At 44.0% G+C, this 21744-nt stretch overlaps 1 pseudogene; it reads left to right on the forward strand.

Moving 5' to 3' along the window:
- The first annotated feature begins 983 nt into the window (after positions 1 to 983).
- Positions 984 to 20084, forward strand: LOC124681132 (annotated as a pseudogene).
- The last annotated feature ends 1660 nt before the right edge of the window (positions 20085 to 21744 follow it).

Consider the following 21744-nt stretch of genomic DNA (forward strand, 5'->3'; position numbering starts at 1 on the left):
AATTCGATCAATGCCACTCCTACTGCTTGCTAGCCTGCACAGCAAAGAAGAGGAAGGGGAGAAGAGAGCATGCCAAGTGACTGAAGAAGGGGGCAAGAAGAGTGAAAGAGTAACCGTGAATGAAAAAAGAAAAATCTGAGTGAGTCGTTTGCCTGTGTGCGAGTAAGCTTCAAATACGTGTGAGGGTGGAAGAGAATAAAGCGAGTGCAGAGGAGGGAGGAATCTTAGGATGGTCAGTGTCTCTGCTTTTTATCGCTGCTCCAGCAAAACCCAAGGAGGGCAAGCCATGCCATGCACACAAGCAATACCCTTCGGGGAAAAAGTGTGTGCTGCAGTGCCAGAATTTGAGCATGTGAGTGAGTGACCGGCTGCTCAAACTTGTGAAGAAAATAACTTGGGATTTCGAAACAAGATGGAACATCCGCTGCAACATTTTGGACTAGCACAACTTGATAGATATTACATGAGCTGCGGCACATTTTCGTGCCTATTTCCTCACTAAATTATGGAATTAAGCACGTCTGCTGAAAAGGATACATTGTTTGGAACAGTGCACTACTGATGAACTCCTGGTGCTCCCACTGGCCGTTCTTCAGGCAGCAGAGGAACAAAGAAAGGAGGAGCAGTCGGGGAGTGAGGCACAAAAAAGGGGAGGAAAGATAAAGCCATGAGGCGATCTCGCTAGCTTTTTTCATCTCTTCCAAGACGTTTTTCCCCTTGCGTTTTTTTGGTACCCGTGTGTGTGTGCCCTAGTTTGTTTGTTTTTCCTTGTTCTTTCCCCAGCCACTGTTCCTGGGTTTCGATACGCTTCGGTACTCGCCACCGACTGACTGGTCGTCTTTGCCTGCTAGATCTCGCGCTCCTGTGCGTACGGCTGGGAGAATGTGAGCTGGAATTTTCACACGCTTTTATCTGCGCGCCAGAAGACAATCTTCATCCAAGTGCAGTACTGTCCTTAGCGGCTTGACGACGACATTGAGGAAATGACCACAATCCTCGCGGCGAAGGAGATCATGGACGTGAGGCCGAAGAAGCGGCAGTGTCGACCATGGGGCGGCTTTGCACCCCTCGGAACCGCGCTCATTGGCACAATATGCTATAAAGGTCTGTTCGGCGCACGAGTGGAAGGAAACTTCTCTCTGGATGAGTCTAGAACAGATGATGTTCCCCAAGTTTCCGATGAGGAAAATAACTTTCTTACTGCCCCTTATTCAGAGGACGAAATAAGAAAGGCGGTTTTCCAAATGGAACACAACAAAGCCCCGGTCCTGATGGCTTCCCTGATGAGTTTTATTTGGCTTTTTGGGATGTCATCAAGTCTGATCTTCTAGATTTGTCCGCTGATCTTCATGCTAGACAAGTAGAGTTGTTTCGCCTAAACTTTGGTGAGATTATTTTACTGCCTAAGGTTAATGAAGCAGAAATGATTCAACAATATCGACCTATCTGCCTCCTCAATGTTAGCTTTAATTTTTTCACTAAGTTGCCACAATTAGGCTGAACACGGTGGCTGACCATGTAGTCCGACCTTCACAAACTGCTTTTATGCAAGGGCGTAACATCCTGGATGGGTTGGTGGTCCTTCATGAAACATTTCACGAACTACATCGGAAGAAGTTGAATGGGGTTTTATTAAAGATTGACTTCGACAAGGCCTATGATAAGGTGAAGTGGTATTTCTTGCAACAAACCCTCAGAATGAAAGGTTTTTCTGAAGAGTGCCGCCCTCTAATTCATAGTTTTGTCTCGGGTGGGAAGTGTTGCCATTAAAGTCAATGACGATGTTGGTAAATACTTTCAAACCAAGAAGGGACTAAGACAAGGTGATTAGCTATTTAACATAGTGGCAGATATGCTCGCTATTATGATTGAACATGCAAAGTCTGAAGGTCAAATTGAAGGAGTTGTTCCCCATCTGGTGGACGGCGTATTGTCCATTCTTCAATATGCCAACGACACAATTCTTTTTATGGAACATGGCATCGAAAAGGCTAGAAACCTGAAATTATTTCTTTCAGCGTTCGAGCAATTATCGGGTCTGAAAATTAATTTCCATAAGAGTGAGTTGTTTTGTTTTTGCGAGGCCCAAGATCATGTTGCTCTGTGTGCTGATTTATTTGGCTGCGGACAAGGCCAATTTCCTATCAACTACTTGGGAATCCCAATTCATTATCGGAGACTGACCAATGCGGAGTGGAAATTGGTGGAGGAAAGATTACAAATTCGTTTATATAGTTGGAAAGGCAAATTACTATCCCTAGGCGGAAGATTAGTTCTTATCAATGCAGTACTAAGCAATATGGTACTGTATATGATATCTTTCTTCCAGCTACCTAAAGGAGTCTTAAAATGATTGGATTATGTCCGATCAAGATTCTTCTAGCAAGGGGATAGTGAAAAAGCGTAAATACCATCTGGCTAGATGGAATGTGTTGTGCCACCCTAAAGAGCATGGTGGTCTTGGCATTCAAGACCTCCAGGTTAAGAATAGGGCCCTACTTGGTAAATGGTTGTTCAAGCTACTAACCGAGGATGGCATTTGGCAAACACTTATAAGGAGGAAGTATATTGGCTCAAAGGCATTATCCCAGGTATATTGGAAGCTTGGGGATTGGGCTGGTCTTAGGGCAACGAAGAGATTCTTCTTTCCATATGGAACTTTCTCTATTAGGGATGGGTCAAAGATTCGTTTCTGGGAGGATAAATGGCTAGGTAATGCCACACTTCGAGAACAATATCCGGCATTGTACAATATTGTGTGTCACAAGGGCGATACTATCGCTAGGGTGTTGGAAACTTTCCCACCGAATGTGGCGTTCAGAAGAAGCCTCATTAGACCCAGGCAGGATTCATGGAATCAATTGCTACAGCGACTATAGTCGGTACATCTGTCGCATGGGTTAGATGAATTCCGCTGGAATCTTACTGATAGTGGTTCATTCTCGGTGGCTTCTATATACAATGTGCTAATCCATCCAAAGATTCATGTTCATAATAATTCAAAAATTTGGAAGATGAAGATACCACTCAAAGCAAAAGTGTTTACGTGGTATCTTCGTCGAGGAGTCATCCTCACCAAAGATAACCTTGCTAAACACAATTGATACGGAAGTAAGAATTGTGTCTAGCTTTTTTCATCATGATGAGACTATAAAACACTTATTCTTCCAGTGTAAATTAGCTAGATCTATATGGTCAGCCATCCAGATAGGTTCTACCTTATACCCACCACATAGTGTTGCGAATATTTTCGGCAACTGGCTCAATGGTGTGGATACTAGGTTTAAGCGTCTTATTAGGATGGGAGCGATTGCCGTTATTTGGTCGCTATGGCTATGTAGAAATGATAAGGTTTTTAACAATGTATCTTCTAATCTCATGCAAGTCATATACCAGTGCACGGCTACTCTACGTTCATGGTCACCTCTTCAACGAGTGGAACATCGAGACCTTTTTATGGAGGTGTCTACACGATCGGAGGATACGACGAGGGATATTTTTTCCCCCCATTATACATGGAACAATTGATAAGCGTTGCCAGCACGAGATCACATAGGAGAAGGGATTGCATAAGGTAAGTTTTACTAAGAATAGTTTCTATTGTCAAATTCCTCGGTAAACACGGTTTGACATTTAGAGGATCCAGTCATCAAATTTACAATGATCTTGATGGTAATTTATTTTTATGTGTTGAGATGGTTTTTGAGTTTGATTTGGTAATGCAAGACCACCTCAGACAGATTCATAACAAAGACATTCGGTATCATTATCTTAGATATATAATGCAGAATGAGTTGATTTCTCTTAAGGCATCTAGCATTACAAACACTATTACCAAGGTAGTTAAAGTGGACAAATATTTATCTGTTATCCTTGATTGTACCCCATATGCAAGTCACAAGAGAAAATGAGTTTGTTGGTTCGACGTGTTAATACGTCGGATGCCCAAATGAGTTTTCTTGGTTTGTTGGTGGTGAATGATGCATCTCAAAAGGCTTTTTAGTGTATACCTTGATTCATCAATTCATATGGTTTTCGAATTGAGGTCATTAAGGTCCAATGCTATGTTAATGGATCTAATATTGAATAAAAAACAAGTCAGTGCAAAAGATGTTGCTTCGTACTCCCTCGGTTTTTATTTACTTCGTGTTTAGAGTTTAGTCAAAGTCAAAGTTTAACCAAAAATTATAGTAAAAATATCAGTATCCATTACACCAAATATATATATGATGAACATATACTTTATGACGATTCTAATACAATAGGTTTTATATCAGACATGTTGATATTTTATCATAAATATTTGGTCAACGTTGCAAAGTTTGACTTTGAACAAACCCAGAACGCAGAGTAATTGTGAACAGAGGGAGTATAAATCAAGGTTTGAAATAGAGTGCAAAAATAAATAGCAGTGGACTCATCCAAACGTTATAAACGATATATCGTGCTAATATCGTGCTATAGTCCAAATAGCGTTTTAAAAAAACTAGATATAGCCTAAAAGTAAAGGATTTCAAAAAAAAAGTCCAAATGAAAGAACTATACATAACCACGGAAAAGAAAAGTTCTCCACTTTTTTAGAAGCCTAACATCAACATTCCACGAGGCAACAACATAGAAGAAATTATTTATTAAGAATCATCAGGATTAGTCACAATATCTTCTGATTAAGAAGAGGAACCAATAGATTGCAATTGATCACCACAAAAAAGGAACCTGTATTTTTCTCATGGAGGAAAACTCGGGCCATTGGGCCAATTGGATCCACAAAATAGCAGGCCAACTTTATGGAGTTTTAGCCAGATATAGGCATATAAAATGTTATATCAAAAATAGAGCCATTGTGAGCAAAATTACTAAAATGTAGCATTGACTCTCTAAATAAGCTATTACGCACTCTTAACGCAGAAATAGCACACTATTTTAAACCTTTGTATAAAGTCAAGAGCTTTGGATATGTCATTCATGTGATTGCCACAGTCTTAATCTCACACTTGATATGGCAAAATCTTGTGGTAAAGTTGTTTCTCTTTTTTTGGAGTTGTGCAACGGATCTATGTTTTATTTGCTTGCTGTACTTAAATATGACTTCTTTTTGCTTGATCACATGGAAAATTTAACTATGAAGTCTATGTCCAACACTAATTGGGAGAGTCAAATAAAAAGGCTAAAGCCATTAGATTTCAAGCTCCTCGGCTAACTTGTGCTCTTCTTGAGTTAAGTGAAGATGGTGATATCGAACTCAAGGTTAGGAGTGATGCAAAAAAAAGTTCTTATATAGTAGCTTTAAATTTTTATTTTGTATGGTAGTTTGGCATGGCATTCTCTTTTCTGTAAACATGGCGAGCAAGAAGTTACAATCACCATCCATTTGCATTGAGTCTACAATACAACAAATATAAGGTATACATACTTACTTTAACATCTATAAAAATATGGGTTTGCTTCTAGTTTGAGAACTGCAAAGGAAATTGCATCTGGATTGTGTGCAGAGCAATCATTCCTAATAGAGGCATCGCGTTTGTAGGACAAAGCAATCTGATGAAACTCAATGCGAGGAAGCAATCTTGCAAGCAGAGGATAATTTTAAAATTGACTACTTATGGTCGATATTGCAATTACATCATTGACACACATGTTTGAAGCACATCAATCATTCAAGTACATGAAGGCTCTTGAAGAGTTTAATAGCCTTGAAGAATTGGGTGGTTCTCAACTAATAGACTGATGCACTAAATTTGCACAAATTTTCTATCAATACCGAGATGGTTCATCTGGTTCCTATGCCGAGTTAAATAAACTGGCTTCTGAGTTAGGTGTTGTGCACCAGCTAGACCAATGTTTGCTATGGAGTTTTCTCAGTTTGTGGAAGAAGCGGATTGTTATCCTACTATTTGCTTTGCTTACCGGATCTTATATATTTTCTATGCACATGGTTGTTGCATCAGCTGAAAGAAGCTTTTCAAATTTGAAATTGTTGAAGAACCATTTGAGATCTTTAATGTCCAGGAGGGGTTTAATGATTTGGCAACTCTGTGCAGAAGCTTGAGGATCTTGGCTCTCGACAAATGGTTATGTTTGGTGATAGAGGCTGGCTTTGAACTAATGGTTGTGGCATCGAGGTGCATGGTGTTACCGGCAATCATTGGCGAGGCTCCTAGGCCTAATTTGCCTCAGCTTCTCCATCTTAAGATGTTGCACGGTTCTCCTCCGCGCTCTGTAAAGATAATACAATGAGCATACAGGGGCGTTTGATTTGCGTGCTCAGTCAAGTCTTACGTCATTTGATTTGGGTCGTGATTCGGGTTAGTCATGAGTAGCATACAGGGGCGGAGCTCAATGAATCATGAATGAACCCTGATGCACAGGTATACGGGTGCATACAAAACTTTAGTCGTTCTTGGCGTCAAAATAGGAACTGTGCATCAGGGTAGGCCGGCAGTAGTGCATCAGGTTTATCTTTTCGATCCTCTGGCCACTCCCGCATGTCCGAGTCCGGCGGCGCCCAGAACCCTTGAGGCTCGTCCAGTACAAACAAGCCTCTCCAGTCTCCACTTAAGTCAACAGACGGATCGATTCACCTGTTCCTTTTTTTCTATCGATTAGTTCCTCTGATCCTCTCGTACACACAGGCAGTTCGACTCGATCGATCACAAGGCGCAAGAAGCAGCCCTCGACGACCCCATCGTTGGTGACCCGCCCTAAATCAAGTCTGTAATTCTGCAGATTTACCTCCTTCCATCAGTATGTTTCATCTCATTGTTTTTTTGAAAATTATGTCCGCCAAATCTTTTTTTTTTTTGAAACTTATGTCCGCCAAATCTCATGAAATTGTGGCTAGTGTTTGTGCAGGGTATGTATATAGTTTGTATACTTCAATGCGTTAGGCAAATTTTCAAGCGTCATTTGAAATATTTGTTTATCAAATATGAGTATGTTATGACAAGTTTATTCTCAAAAGAAAAGCACTATCACGGATATTAGGAAGAACATCAACTGGAGATTCAGTATTATCCATTTAGAAAAAATTCAAAGATACTAAAAAGTATTGTTTAAAATATATCTACTTAAGTAATATCATATTAACCATTATACTAGGTTCACTTGAAAATTAAGTTTAGTTTTTTACCTCGTATGTTAATGAGCCTTTGTGTTGGATGATGTAATTTAGAATTTGGAAATGCAAATACTTTTTCCAAGTAATTTTGTCCTCTATTTCATCATTTATAGTAGACATTCTGGTTTTTGATTGATAGTTCTTTGGATTTATACACTAAGGGTGTGTTTGGTAGCCCGGGTGTCGAGGGTGCTCCTCGGCAATGTCCTCCGATAGGGGCTTAGGATTGATGGAATCCTGCAAGCTGACACGAGACATCGGTTCACAGACAAACGGGGAGAGCGATTTACCCAGGTTCGGGGCCCTCGATGAGATAAAACCCTTACGTCCTGCTTGTCTGTTCTTGATTATGATGAAAATAGGTTACAATGGGGTGCCGAATAGTTCGGCTGAGATCTCGTCGAGATGGCTAAACGCTATGATGATCTAGTTCTAAGCTTCTGCTGGCTAAGTTCGTTCAGATTGATTGTATCCCCTCGGCAGCCCCTCTCCTGGCCTTTATATAGGAGGCCAGGTCTTAAGAGGTCTAACCGAGTACGACTAGGTTTACAATAATTTTAAATCTAATCTCTCCTTGTTCGGCCGCTTCTTTGTCTTGCTTGTCAAGGAATCTTCTAATGCTCCACCCGGATGGGCCGCCTTGCCTCCAAGTGCCTTCATGGGCCCCCAACTAGGGAATATAGGATAGGGCAACGTCGGTTACCCGAAGGGTAGTGCCCACGTAAGTAGCCCCCGAGTGTCTAGCCGAAGATAGTTCGGTTAGAGACTAAAGCATGGCTTCTTCTAATGTCCTTTTTCTTGATTGTTCTTGTTCTTCTTCTGTCGGGTGCGCGTCAGCGCTCCCGATGAGAGTAGTCCCCGAGTCTAGGTACGGATGCTTGCAATCCGTGCGTAGACTAAAGTTGTACCACTCGAATATTTTTGCTCTGCCGAAGTTTTTCTGCAAGTCTTCATAAGTCATCCGATACATTTCCTCATGCAAGGGATAACGAGTAACATGCCCAACTTTTGTTGGTTAACTGCCGATGGCAAAACAACGTTATCCTACACAGAATCAAGTCCCCGGGCATGATCCTGGAGTGCAAAAAAGTTTTATCGGGTGCACGGCCAGTGCTCCCGATGGGAGTAGCCCCCGAGTCTGGACACGAACGCTTTACGATCGGGTGCAGACTCGAGCCGAACATTCCATCCTTCTCTTTAAATATATCTTTGAGTCCTCATTCTTTCGAGTGCGCGTCTTCTTTTTATCGGGTGCGCGTCAGCGCTCCCGATGGGAGCAGCCCCCGAGTCTGGACACGAGCGCCTTACGATCGAGTGCAGACTCAAGCCTGAACATCCAAAGATTATCTATTTCCCTTCGATTGCTTTCGATTTCCTCCATGATGTCATTGATGACGCTTTTACCGATATTTTAACTTTGACTGACAAGATGCGACCCGCTGGGCCTGTTTTTTCTCTGTCTATCCTTGTTTTTAAGCAACATCCTCACCTCTCGCTCAGTTACCGAGGCGTCTCCTCGATTTACGCAATCTCTAATGGCAAGGATCCACTTGATGAACTGATAGCAATGACACGCGTCCACACAGCCCTCAAGTTCTCCCTTTCTTAAAATCTCCAAAGGACGAAAATCTCCATCCTTCTCTCACATTTTCCGTAACATCTTCTCGCCCTTCTTCTTCTTCCTCCTGTCGCTACTGCTGCGCCGCCGCCACTGCTTTTCCAATCTTCCCTAGATCTCGCAATGGTGAAGAAGAAGAGCCTCACCGCCGCCGCCAGTTCTACCAGTGGTGGCGCCGCCGTGATGGCGTGTAACTCACACGTTCGTTGGGAACCCCAAGAGGAAGGTATGATGCGCACAGCAGCAAGTTTTCCCTCAGAAAGAAACCAAGGTTTAATCGAACCAGGAGGAGCCAAGAAGCACGTTGAAGGTTGATGGTGGCGAAATGTGATGCGGCGCAACACTAGGGATTCCGGCGCCAACGTGGAACATGCACAACACAACCAAAGTACTTTGCCCCAACGAAACAGTGAGGTTGTCAATCTCACCGGCTTGCTGTAACAAAGGATTAACCGTATTGTGTGGAAGATGATTGTTTGCGAAGAAAACAGTAAAACAAGTATTGCGATGAGATTGTATGCGATGTAAAGAATAGGACCGGGGTCCACAGTTCACTAGAGGTGTCTCTCCCATAAGATTAAAGCATGTTGGGTGAACAAATTACAGTCGGGCAATTGACAAATAGAAAGGGCATAACAATGCATATACATGATATGATAAATATAGTGAGATTTAATCGAGGCATTACGACAAAGTACATAGAACCGCCATCCGAGCATGCATCTATGCCTAAAAAGTCCACCTTCGAGGTTATCATCCGAACCCCTTCCGAGTATTAAGTTGCAAGCAACGGACAATTGCATTAAGTATGGTGCGTAATGTAATCAACAACTACATCCTTAGACATAGCATCAATGTTTTATCCCTAGTGGCAACGAGCACATCCACAACCTTAGAACTTTCATCGTCACCGTCCCGGTATCTAATGGAGGCATGAACCCACTATCGAGCATAAATACTCCCTCTTGGAGTTAAGAGCAAAAACTTGGCCGAGCCTCTACTAATAACGGAGAGCATGCAAGATCATAAACAACACATAAGTAATAGATTGATAATCACCATAACATAGTATTCTCTATCCATCGGATCCCGACAAACACAACATATAGTATTACGGATAGATGATCTTGATCATGTTAGGCAGCTCACAAGATCCAACAATGAAGCACAATTAGGAGAAGACGACCATCTAGCTACTTGCTATGGACCCATAGTCCAGGGGTGAACTACTCACTCATCACTCCGGAGGCGATCATGGCGATGAAGAGTCCTCCGGGAGATGATTCCCTCTCTCGGCAGGGGTGCCGGAGGCGATCTCCGAATCCCCGAGATGGGATTCGCGGCGGCGGCGTCTCAGTAAGGTTTTCCGTATCGTGGCTCTCGGTACTGGGGGTTTCGCGATGGAGGATTTAAGTAGGCGGAAGGGCAACGCGGGGGGCCACACGAGGGCCCCACACACTAGGGCCGCGCGGCCAAGGCCTGGGCCGCGCCGCCCTAGTATGGCGGTGCCTCGTGGCCCCACTTCCTTTCCCCTTCGGTCTTCTGGAAGCTTCGTGCAAAAATAGGACCCTGGGCGTTGATTTCGTCCAATTCCGAGAATATTTCCTTACTAGGATTTCTGAAACCAAAAACAACAGAAAACAGCAACTGGCTCTTCGGCATCTTGTTAATAGGTTAGTGCCGAAAATGCGTAAATACGACATATAATGTGTATAAAACATGTAGATATCATCAATAATGTAGCATGGAACATAAGAAATTATCGATACGTCGGAGACGTATCAGCATCCCCAAGCTTAGTTACGCTCGTCCCGAGCAGTAACGATAACAAGGATAATTTCTGGAGTGACATGCCATCATAACCTTGATCATACTATTGTAAACATATGTAATGAATGCAGCGATCAAAACAATGGTAATGACATGAGTAAACAAATGAATCATAAAGCAAAGACTTTTCATGAATAGTACTTCAAGACAAGCATCAATAAGTCTTGCATAAGAGTTAACTCATAAAGCAATAAATCAAAGTAAAGGTATTGAAGCAACACAAAGGAAGATTAAGTTTCAGCGGTTGCTTTCAACTTATAACATGTATATCTCATAGATAGTGTCAATGTAAAGTAATATAACAAGTGCAATATGCAAGTATGTAGGAATCAATGCACAGTTCACACAAGTGTTTGCTTCTTGAGATGGAGAGAGATAGGTAAACTGACCCAACAATAAAAGTAAAAGAAAGGTCGTTCAAAGAGGAAAGCATCGATTGCTATATTTGTGCTAGAGCTTTTATTTTGAAAACATGAAACAATTTTGTCAACGGTAGTAATAAAGCATATGTATTATGTCAATTATATCTTACAAGTTGCAAGCCTCATGCATAGTATACTAATAGTGCCTGCACCTTGTCCTAATTAGCTTGGACTACCGGATCATCGTAATACACATGTTTTAACCAAGTGTCACAAAGGGGTACCTCCATGCCGCTGTACAAAGGTCTAAGGAGAAAGCTCGCATTTTGGATTTCTCGCTTTTGATTATTCTCAACTTAGACATCTATACGGGACAACATGGACAACAGATAATGGACTCCTCTTTAATGCATAAGCATGTGGCAACAATTAGTGTTCTCATATGAGATTGAGGATATATGTCCAAAACTGAAACTTCCACCATGATTCATGGCTTTAGTTAGCGGCCCAATGTTCTTCTCTAACAATATGCATGCTCTAACCATTAAGGTGGTAGATCTCTCTTACTTCGGACAAGACGGACATGCATAGCAACTCACATGATATTCAACAAAGAGTAGTTGATGGCGTCCCCGAAGCATGGTTATCGTACAACAAGCAACTTAATAAGAGATAAAGTGCATAAGTACATATTCAATACCACGATAGTTTTTAAGGCTATTTTGTCCCATGAGCTATATATTGCAAAGGCGAATGATGGAATTTTAAAGGTAGCACTCAAGCAATTTACTTTGGAATGGCGGAGAAATACCATGTAGTAGGTAGGTATGGTGGACACGAATGGCATAGTGGTTGGCTCAAGGATTTTGGATGCATGAGAAGTATTCCCTCTCGATATAAGGTTTAGGCTAGCAAGGTTATTTGAAGCAAACTCAAGGATGAACCGGTGCAGCAAAAACTCACATAAAAGACATATTGTAAACATTATAAGACTCTACACCGTCTTCCTTGTTGTTCAAAACTCAATACTAGAAATTATCTAGACCTTAGAGAGACCAAATATGCAAACCAAATTTTAGCAAGCTCTATGTATGTCTTCATTAATGGGTGCAAAGTATATGATGCAAGAGCTTAAACATGAGCACAACAATTGCCAAGTATCACATTATCCAAGACATTTTAGAATTACTACATGTAGCATATCCCGATTCCAACCATATAACAATTTAACGAAGAAATTTCAACCTTCGCCTTGAACATTATGAGTAAAGCCTAAGGACATATTTGTCCATATGCAACAGCGGAGCGTGTCTCTCTCCCATACAGAGAATGCTAGGATCCATTTTATTTAAACAAAAACAAAAACAAAACAAATCGACGCTCCAAGCAAAGTACATAAGATGTGACTGAATAAAAATATAGTTCCAGGGGAGGAACCTGATGATGTTGTCGATGAAGAAGGGGATGCCTTGGGCATCCCCAAGCTTAGACGCTTGAGTCTTCTTAAAATATGCAGGGATGAACCACGGGGGCATCCCCAACCTTAGAGCTTTCACTCCTCTTGATCATAGTATATCATACTCCTCTCTTGACCCTTGAAAACTTCCTTCACACCAAACTTCAAGCAAACTCATTAGAGGGTTAGTGCATAATTAAAAATTCACATGTTCAGAGGTGACACAATCATTCTTAACACTTCTGGACATTGCACAAAGCTACTGGACATTAATGGATCAAAGGAATTCATCCAACATAGCAAATACGGCAATGCGAAATAAAAGGCAGAATCTGTCCAAAACAGAACAGTCCGTAAATACGAACCTGAAAGGGGCACTAGACTTGCTCAAATGGAAAAACTCAAAACTAATGAAAGTTGCGTACATATCTGAGGATCACGCTCGTAAATTTGCAGATTTTTTTGAATTTTTTTACAGAGACTTATGCCAGAATTCGTGACAGACAGCAATGCTGTTTCTGCGTAGCGATCCCAAATATAACATCAACTTTAGCATAGAAACTTTACTTGGCACAAAAACATGATAAGGAGAGGTTGCTACAGTAGTAAACAACTTCCAAGACTTAAATATAAAACAAAGTACTGTAGTAAAAAACATGGGTTGTCTCCCATAAGCGCTTTTCTTTAACGCCTTTCGACTAGGCGCGAAAGTGCAAATCAAGTAACATCAAGAGTAGAAGCATCAACATCATTACCGGGGGTGTTGGGAGTTTTCTCAACAATGCATGTTATCTCGTCTATGTAAGTTTCGGAGGCTCCTTTTTCATTATTCTTAGGCTTGCTATTCTCATCAAACAAATTTTCAGGAACAAGCCAACCATAGTTATTTTCTAGAGCTTCATGCATTCCTAGGAGCTTACAAGGTATTGTTGTCTTAACCTCCCCACCATCATTAATATCATTAGTGTACTTTACTCTCTCCATGTCCATCTTTTCAAGGAGACTAACAAAATTTGTGTAAGAACCAAGCATTTTATATTTAGCAAAGACTTTTCTAGCCTCTCTTGCTACACCACCAAATTCTTTAAGAAGGGTTTCTAAAACAAAGTCTTTCTTCTCTCCTTCCTCCATATCACCAAGTGTGAGAAACATGTGTTGTATTATAGGATTGAGATTAACAAATTTAGTTTCCAGCATGTGGACTAAAGAAGCAACAACAATTTCATAAGTAGGAGCAAGTTCTACCAAGTGTCTATCTTCAAAATCTTCAGCGGTGCTAACATGAGTGAAAAAATCTTCTATATTATCTCTTCCAATTATAAATCCTCGGCCTACCGGTATGTCTTTTAGAGTGTACTTAGGAGGAAACATGATGAAATAAACAAAAGGTAAATAAGTAAATGCAAGTAACTAATTTTTTTTTGTGTTTTTGATATAGAGAGCAAGACAGTAAATAAAGTAAAACTAGCAACTAATTTTTTTGTGTTTTATTTAAGTGCAGCAAACAAAGCAGTAAATAAAATAAAGCAAGACAAAAACAAAGTAAAGAGATTGGGAAGTGGAGACTCCCCTTGCAGCGTGTCTTGATCTCCCCGGCAACGGCGCCAGAAAACGAGCTTGATGCGCGTAGATGTACACGTCCGTTGGGAACCCCAAGAGGAAGGTATGATGCGCACAGTGGCAAGTTTTTCTCAGAAAGAAACCAAGGTTTAATCGAACCAGGAGGAGCCAAGAAGCACGTTGAAGGTTGATGGTGACGAAATGTGATGCGGCGCAACACCAGGGATTCCGGCGCCAACGTGGAACCTGCACAACACAACCAAAGTACTTTGCCCCAACGAAACAGTGAGGTTGTCAATCTCACCGGCTTGCTGTAACAAAGGATTAACCGTATTGTGTGGAAGATGATTGTTTGCGAAGAAAACAGTAAAGAACAATTGCGATGAGATTGTATGCGATGTAAAGAATAGGACCGGGATCCACAGTTCACTAGAGGTGTCTCTCCCATAAGATTAAAGCATGTTGGGTGAACAAATTACAGTTGGGCAATTGACAAATAGAGATGGCATAACAATGCACATACATGATATGATAAATATAGTGAGATTTAATCAGGGCATTACGACAAAGTACATAGACCGCCATCCAGCATGCATCTATGCCTAAAAAGTCCACCTTCGAGGTTATCATCCGAACCCCTTCCAGTATTAAGTTGCAAGCAACGTGACAATTGCATTAAGTATGGTGCGTAATGTAATCAACAACTACATCCTTAGACATAGCATCAATGTTTTATCCCTAGTGGCAACAAGACATCCACAACCTTAGAACTTTCCGTCACTCGTCCTGCATTTAATGGAGGCATGAACCCACTATCGAGCATAAATACTCCCTCTTGGAGTTAAGAGCAAAAACTTGGCCGAGCCTCTACTAATAACGGAGAGCATGCAAGATCATAAACAACACATAGGTAATAGATTGATAATCACCATAACATAGTATTCTCTATCCATCGGATCCCGACAAACACAACATATAGTATTACGGATAGATGATCTTGATCATGTTAGGCAGCTCACAAGATCCAACAATGAAGCACAATTAGGAGAAGACGACCATCTAGCTACTGCTATGGACCCATAGTCCAGGGGTGAACTACTCACTCATCACTCCGGAGGCGATCATGGCGATGAAGAGTCCTCCGGGAGATGATTCCCCTCTCCGGCGGGGTGCCGGAGGCGATCTCCTGAATCCCCCGAGATGGGATTGGCGGCGGCGGCGTCTCTGGAAGGTTTTCCGTATCGTGGCTCTCGGTACAGAGGGTTTCGCGAAGAAGACTTTAAGTAGGCGGAAGGGCAACGCGGGGGGCCACACGAGGGCCCCACACACTAGGGCCGCGCGGGCCCAAGCCTGGCCGCGCCGCCCTAGTGTGGCGGCGCCTCGTGGCCCCACTTCCTTTCCCCCTCGGTCTTCTGGAAGCTTCGTGCAAAAATAGGACCCTGGGCGTTGATTTCGTCCAATTCCGAGAATATTTCCTTACTAGGATTTCCGAAACCAAAAACAGTGAAAACAAAGAATCGGCTCTTCGGCATCTTGTTAATAGGTTAGTGCCGGAAAATGCGTAAATACGACATATAATGTGTATAAAACATATAGATATCATCAATAATGTAGCATGGGACATAAGAAATTATCGATACGTCGGATACGTATCAAGCGACGAATAGTTGAGCCCTAGTTCAAATCTGGTCAGTTTCCAGCGGATTCGGCGGGACACCGCCGGAAGCCGCATGGGTTCCCAAAAAGCTAATGCATGCACATGTCATTTGATAGGTGGTGCGTAGGTGGTCTACTATCATCGCACGGAGGTTTCATGTCATCCTAAAATGCGTCCCATGTAGCTGTTTCACAAATAAAAACTGTTTGGGCACACTAAAAATGAAAAGATGGTCGCCCGTGGATCGGATTAGAAATCCGCATCCGAGGTCTTGCTTCCCATCCTAGGGCCCACACACGTGCCAAATATGACCTTATTTCGGCAAACTATGTCATGCCGAGACCGTTTCCCACCTCATTTTCAATGAAGTCAACTAGATTTAAACTAGAGTTACTTGATCTAATGCTCATGATTTTTGGATAAATTAACTTTGTAGATTCAAAATATGATACTGATGTCATATTTGTATTCCTCTCATTTTTCTGATCAATTTAGACATATTATTTGCCAAATTCACATCTACCGATATTAATTATTTCATATTAAATAAAAAGACAAAAAAATAATTTAATTGTTTTTCAAATTCTACATTATTATATATATATATTCATTGTTGTTTACTTAAGTAATTGATTAGAATTCAAAAATATAGAGGTGTGGCATCACGGTCAAAAGGTTAATATGATTGATATGGTAGTATTAACAACAAGGTGTCATTTCTTTCATGGAAGCTCATCCGAAGAGAACCAAGAAGTTAAGCGTGCTAGAGTGGGAGTAGTGTGAGGATGGGTGACCAAGTGGGAAGTTTGACTACAAGTGTAATTTGACCTAAGATTAGGTGTTCTAAGTGTGATTGTGAAAGATTACCAAGTTAAAAATAATAAGAAGAAAATTGAAAAAAAAAAAATTTTCAAAAAACATAATTTGAATATTTTTTCATCAAATAATTTGAAAATTTTGAAATACTATGCCGACGGTTATACCGTCGGCACAACAATCTACGCCGACGGCCAGTCTATGCCGACGGTGATCGGGCAGTCCCCGACCAGAACTATGCCGACGGTCACCGTCGGCACAGCCTATCTCGGCATGTATGTAATCATGGATCTACACGGGGCTCCCAGCGGCCAACAACAAGATGTCTTCACCGGCCAAAACAACAAGCCGGCCGGTTTCTTCAACGACTATAACTTCGATCGCGCCCAGAAGTGGATGTCTTGGATGACAAGGCGCATCCACACTAACCCAGCCTACGCTACCGTCGGCATGATTGAGGTTCTCAACGAGCCTGTCTCCGGGCATGACCCGGAACGACGGTACCCTGCCCCCGGTCAGGGCATCTCCAACCGGGCGACCCAAACGGACGCGCTGGGCCGTCCGTTTTGGGCCGTTTGGGTGGCCGAACGGACACCCGGACAGCGCCCCGCGTCCGCGTGTCCGTTTGGGTCGCACGCTGCGCCCAACGCAACGGTCACTCCATTTGGCCATTTGGCCTACTTCTTTGGGAAATAGGCCATCCGGCCACGTATACTTTATAAAACAATGTCTAAACCTAGAATAATATCTCATAAACATGGAATAATATATAACTAACATAAAATATAGCAAATAGCATAAAATAGCATCAAATGTAGCATGATAAATCAATTAAAATGTGCCATAGTTTGAGAAAAATATAAAAATTACAATTGAGATTGTCTAACTCAATTTGGGCGCTCGAGGATCTCCTTCTGCATCTTCAAGAACCAAGCTCTCTTCGCCTCACTCATGTTGGTCAAGTCGGCGTTCATGATGAGGTTGTCCTCGGCTTGGCGTTTGAGCTCAACTTCCTGCGCCTTCATCTCCATCTCTTTGGCCCTTGCCATTGCTTTGAGCTCAATTTCCTTCGCCTTCATCTCCACCTCTTTCGCCCTTGCCAGTGTTCGTGAGCTCAAGTTCTCTCTCTTTGAGCTCAAGTTCTTTAGCTTTGGCCTCGGGCCTTGACCTCTTCAATCTCAAGCTTCTTCTGCTGGACATCAAAGAATTTCTTCCTGTCCTCTTCTTTCTCCCGGCGCCTCCTCTCATCCCTCTTGTCCATGGACACCTCTCTATCCGCATGCATCTCCTTCAAAGTGCCATACAATAATACGGAGGAAGCATCACGCTTCATGTCGGCTTTGGTTGACTTGTGGCCGCGTGGACGACTTGCACGAGAACCGGAGCTACCGCAAGGCTGCCCACCATCAAGGTCAATGACTATGGCATCTTTGGCGGGGTTGTTGCCAGTCAAGGTCGCCATGTACCCCTCAAACCCCTCCTGGAACTTGGGGGTGCCCTGGAGTTCCTTCCAACAATGAGGGAAGGCAAAGGTCTTGTCTCCATTGTTGGCTTTGTAGAAGTCCAAAGCTCGCCACACCTAGAGCAAAGCGAGAGAACAACGATAAACATATGTGCGAATATCGGATGATTAAGTTGAGGTTAAGAATCATACCAAGTCCTTCATACCCATGCCACTAACGGGGAGCCGCTTCGCGTGCTCATACGCCGCCTGGAACTTGTTGCATTCCGTTTGAATTGTTCCCCACCTCTTTTGGATCGATATGTCGCTGCGGTCGCTCTCAAATGGCTCCTGTCCATATTTGCGATGTTCATGGAAGTATTCATAGACCCGGCGCCAGAATGCGGTCCCCTTCTGCTCGGCACCTGTCAACGCATCTTGCCCGATGGTCAACCATGCATTGACGATCATCTTGTCCTCCTTCTCCGTGTAGTTGGCGGTTCGCTTGCTTACCCGGCGAGCTCTAGCTTGTGCAGCACGCGGCTTGTGTGAGTCCCTCAACGAACAACGGCTCCTCCTCGATGTTTATGCTGCCGGGACAGGCGGCTGTGCCCTCCTGTGTGTCAACGGGAGGTGGCCGGGGAGCCTCGCTGTGTCGAAGGATATGGCAGGGTGGCCGGCATCGTCCGCGCGAAAGACGTAGGGGCCTGCACGGCCGACGGTGACTGCGCGCGCGCGGCCGACAAATCGTCGAACAGAGTTGCGTGCGCCGGCCATGGCAGCTGCTGCCAGTGTTCTTGTGGCCTTTGGAGTTCGCCGGCGCACGGTTGAGGTCAATGGACGAAGGTGACGGCCCCGACATGGACTCTCCCACCTCCGGTGACCCATCCCGTGATCGGTACGCGTGCCGCCTGTAATGCGCCCCCACTCGTGCCCAAACGGGGCAGAAGGTGGGCCAGCTTGATCTTGGAGGAAGGGGCAGGGTCACGGATGAGGACGAGCTCCCCCCCCCCCCGAGGCCGTGCCGGTGCCGGGGATGAGCATGTGCTGGCCGAGCGAAGAGTGGCCGTAAAACAGCATGGCCTGCGCCTGCTCTTGCATGACCGTGTTCTTCGCCTCGTGTTTGGAGTTGGAGGAGGTGCTCCGCCGCCCGCACCCGCTCCTCCTCGGCGGCGGCCTCCTTCTTCCGTTGATCAAGCGCCCGGCGCCGGTCCGCCCGCTCTTGGACTCCATCGCCCTCTCGCTCCGGGGTGAGCTCGGGCTTCGCCTTCTTCGTCGGCGGCCCGGGCTCCACGACCACCGGAGCGCCCGGTCTCGAAGCCGCCTCCACGGAAGGAGCGGCAACGGCCGCGACCAGTGCCTCCTCTCCGATGGTGGCGGTGGTGGCGGTGGCGGCGGCAGTCGCTTCGTCGGCCATCTCTAGGTTTTGGGAGTGGAGTGGAGTGTTTCTGTTGTGGGAGGCGCGACAGGCGGGCCAGGGGCGGACAAGGGGAGGACGCGAGCGACCAGCCTTTCGCGTCCGCGGCCACGCAAACTCGTCCAAGATTTGGGCCGGGTTTAGGTCGTCCCGGACGGCCCGGCCGTCCGTTTTAGGGATAGGTCCGCGCGCTGGGCCGCGATTTTGTCCGTTTCGACCCATCCGGACGCGCGGGCGCGGGATGGGTCGCCCGGTTGGAGATGCCCGGCTAGTCCAGAAGTACTACCCGGGCGCTCTCAAGGCGGTCCGAGATGCCGAAGCGTCGCTCGGCGTGGCTGACGGCAACAAGCTGCACGTGCAATTCATGTCCCAGAAATGGGACTCAGGTAACCCGCGCGACAACTCTGCTGTCGCCAACGACAAGCGCACTGCGTTCGATGACCACAACTACATTGGCTTCGCCATCAACGACAAGGGAACCGGGACAGCCTCATGAGGAGTGCCTGCAATGACCATCGCATCGTGAACGGGCAGGCGTTCGCCATTACCGGCGAGTGGAGCATGACGTCGGACGTGAGCCCGGATGACACGGACTTCTTCAAGAAGTTCTTCACGGCCCAACAGCAGCTCTACGAGGAGCCTGGGATGAGTGGCTGGATCTACCGGACATGGAAGACGCAGTTGAATGATCCTCGATGGACCTATTCTCATGCCACATACCTCAAACTGGTCCCCACCGATGCCGCTGCCTTGGAAAGGAATGTGTATCAGGATGTGTGTTACCCTTATCGTAGTACTGCTACTTTTTAGATGAGCTCTATTGATACCTCTTATTAATGTGCCGCCAGTTTTCCCCATAAGCATGCAAATTTCATGATTTAAGATTTTAATTTCTACAGTGAAATTGGAATTACTTGTAGTTCAAGTCTAATAATATTACTCCCTTTGATACAAATTACTTGTCGCAGATTGCCTAAATCTGCTACAAGTAATTTTTTTTTTTGACAATCAATACCACATATATTCATAATAATAAATAGTACATGGTAGAGATACACGAGCTGTCTCCAGCGATTACAATATAAAGTCTAAAAGATACTAGCAAATCTTCGAGATCTTCAAACTCTTTCTTCTTCCAAGCCATAATCTTGTACTTTTCTGGAGTCAGCCAAAGATAGATAACAAACCATAGACCTGTAAAGACCAACGACGGTTCTCCCATAATTTTAATTTGAGCCGCAATGCCAAGGCTGCGTGCACGCGCGCAACCATTAAAGTAGTCAATCAACATCGGCAAGAGTACCAACACCAGTATATCAGGGAATAAAAACCGATCTGCCTTGTCGACGTTGATGGAGAGCCGAGAGTACGAATCACCATTGTCGAGGACGTAGCAACCGGGACAAAAACTGCGAGGATAATCCTCCTCGCGGCAACCATGAGAAAAGATCCAAGATCGATCTGGCGAAGCAAGATCTGAACATCCATACCTAGATAATTATAATCTTTCAACACCACCATTGACGTCGGGAAGGAGATCTCGTCGTCGAACGAAAGGCCGAAGATCACTTATTGCAGACGATGTCATCTCCATTGCGGGGAAACCAACAAGAAAACGGCGACCAAAATCCTAACATAGACTACTGAAAAGACTACTTTTATTGAAAACTCCACGCATAGATCGGGTTCCTCACTCCTCCCGACGCCGGCGAAGCCGGCCGGAGGAGGGAGAACCGATCTATGGAGGAGGCTGAAGTGGAGACGGCTAGGGATTTTTCTTTCTGGAGGCGGTGGCCGTAGGAACTTACGTCTGTCGGTCTACCCTAACCATAGTTACTTCCCCGAGTAATTTAATTGAAGTACCAGCGAGTATCTATGAAAAAGAAGTCATCAGGAGTATCCGCGAGGTTTCACATCAAATTCTAATCTGCTTGTCATATTCTGAGTACTTCTGGAGCCCAGATAGCCTTGCACAAAACATGTCTCCATGCAGCCTTGCACCATGTAATCAATCAACTTAAGCCAGAATCGCATAGTACCTCATTGCAGTGCATGTGCCCTTATCAATATCAACTGCAAATCAACATTTGATGCGTGGATTTACATCACCTGAAACCCAATTATCAAGAAAGAAGATCTCACATCACAAGGGCAAAACAAACCTATGGTACCAATGGACAAGTTATCGCATTCTCCCAGAAGTAGAACCTCCTTCTGAATCATGTTAAACTAGGAAGTTTGCCACGGTGGCATGCCACACCCTTGGTTGTTAGACTGTTTGTTATGCTATTTTAGAATTACTACAATATATGAGTTATGTGAAGTACTGCAAAAGTGATATGGCAAAACATTTATACAACAAACCTGTCCCAAGCATAGGCAAGGGAACCGTAGATGGGCAAATGAAATCCAATCAATGAAATAATGGTTTGAAAGTATTGATGAATAAACGTAAAAGAAGTACTACTCA

The sequence above is a fragment of the Lolium rigidum genome, unplaced genomic scaffold (assembly GCF_022539505.1).
Source record: "Lolium rigidum isolate FL_2022 unplaced genomic scaffold, APGP_CSIRO_Lrig_0.1 contig_34223_1, whole genome shotgun sequence".
NCBI lineage: Eukaryota > Viridiplantae > Streptophyta > Magnoliopsida > Poales > Poaceae > Lolium > Lolium rigidum.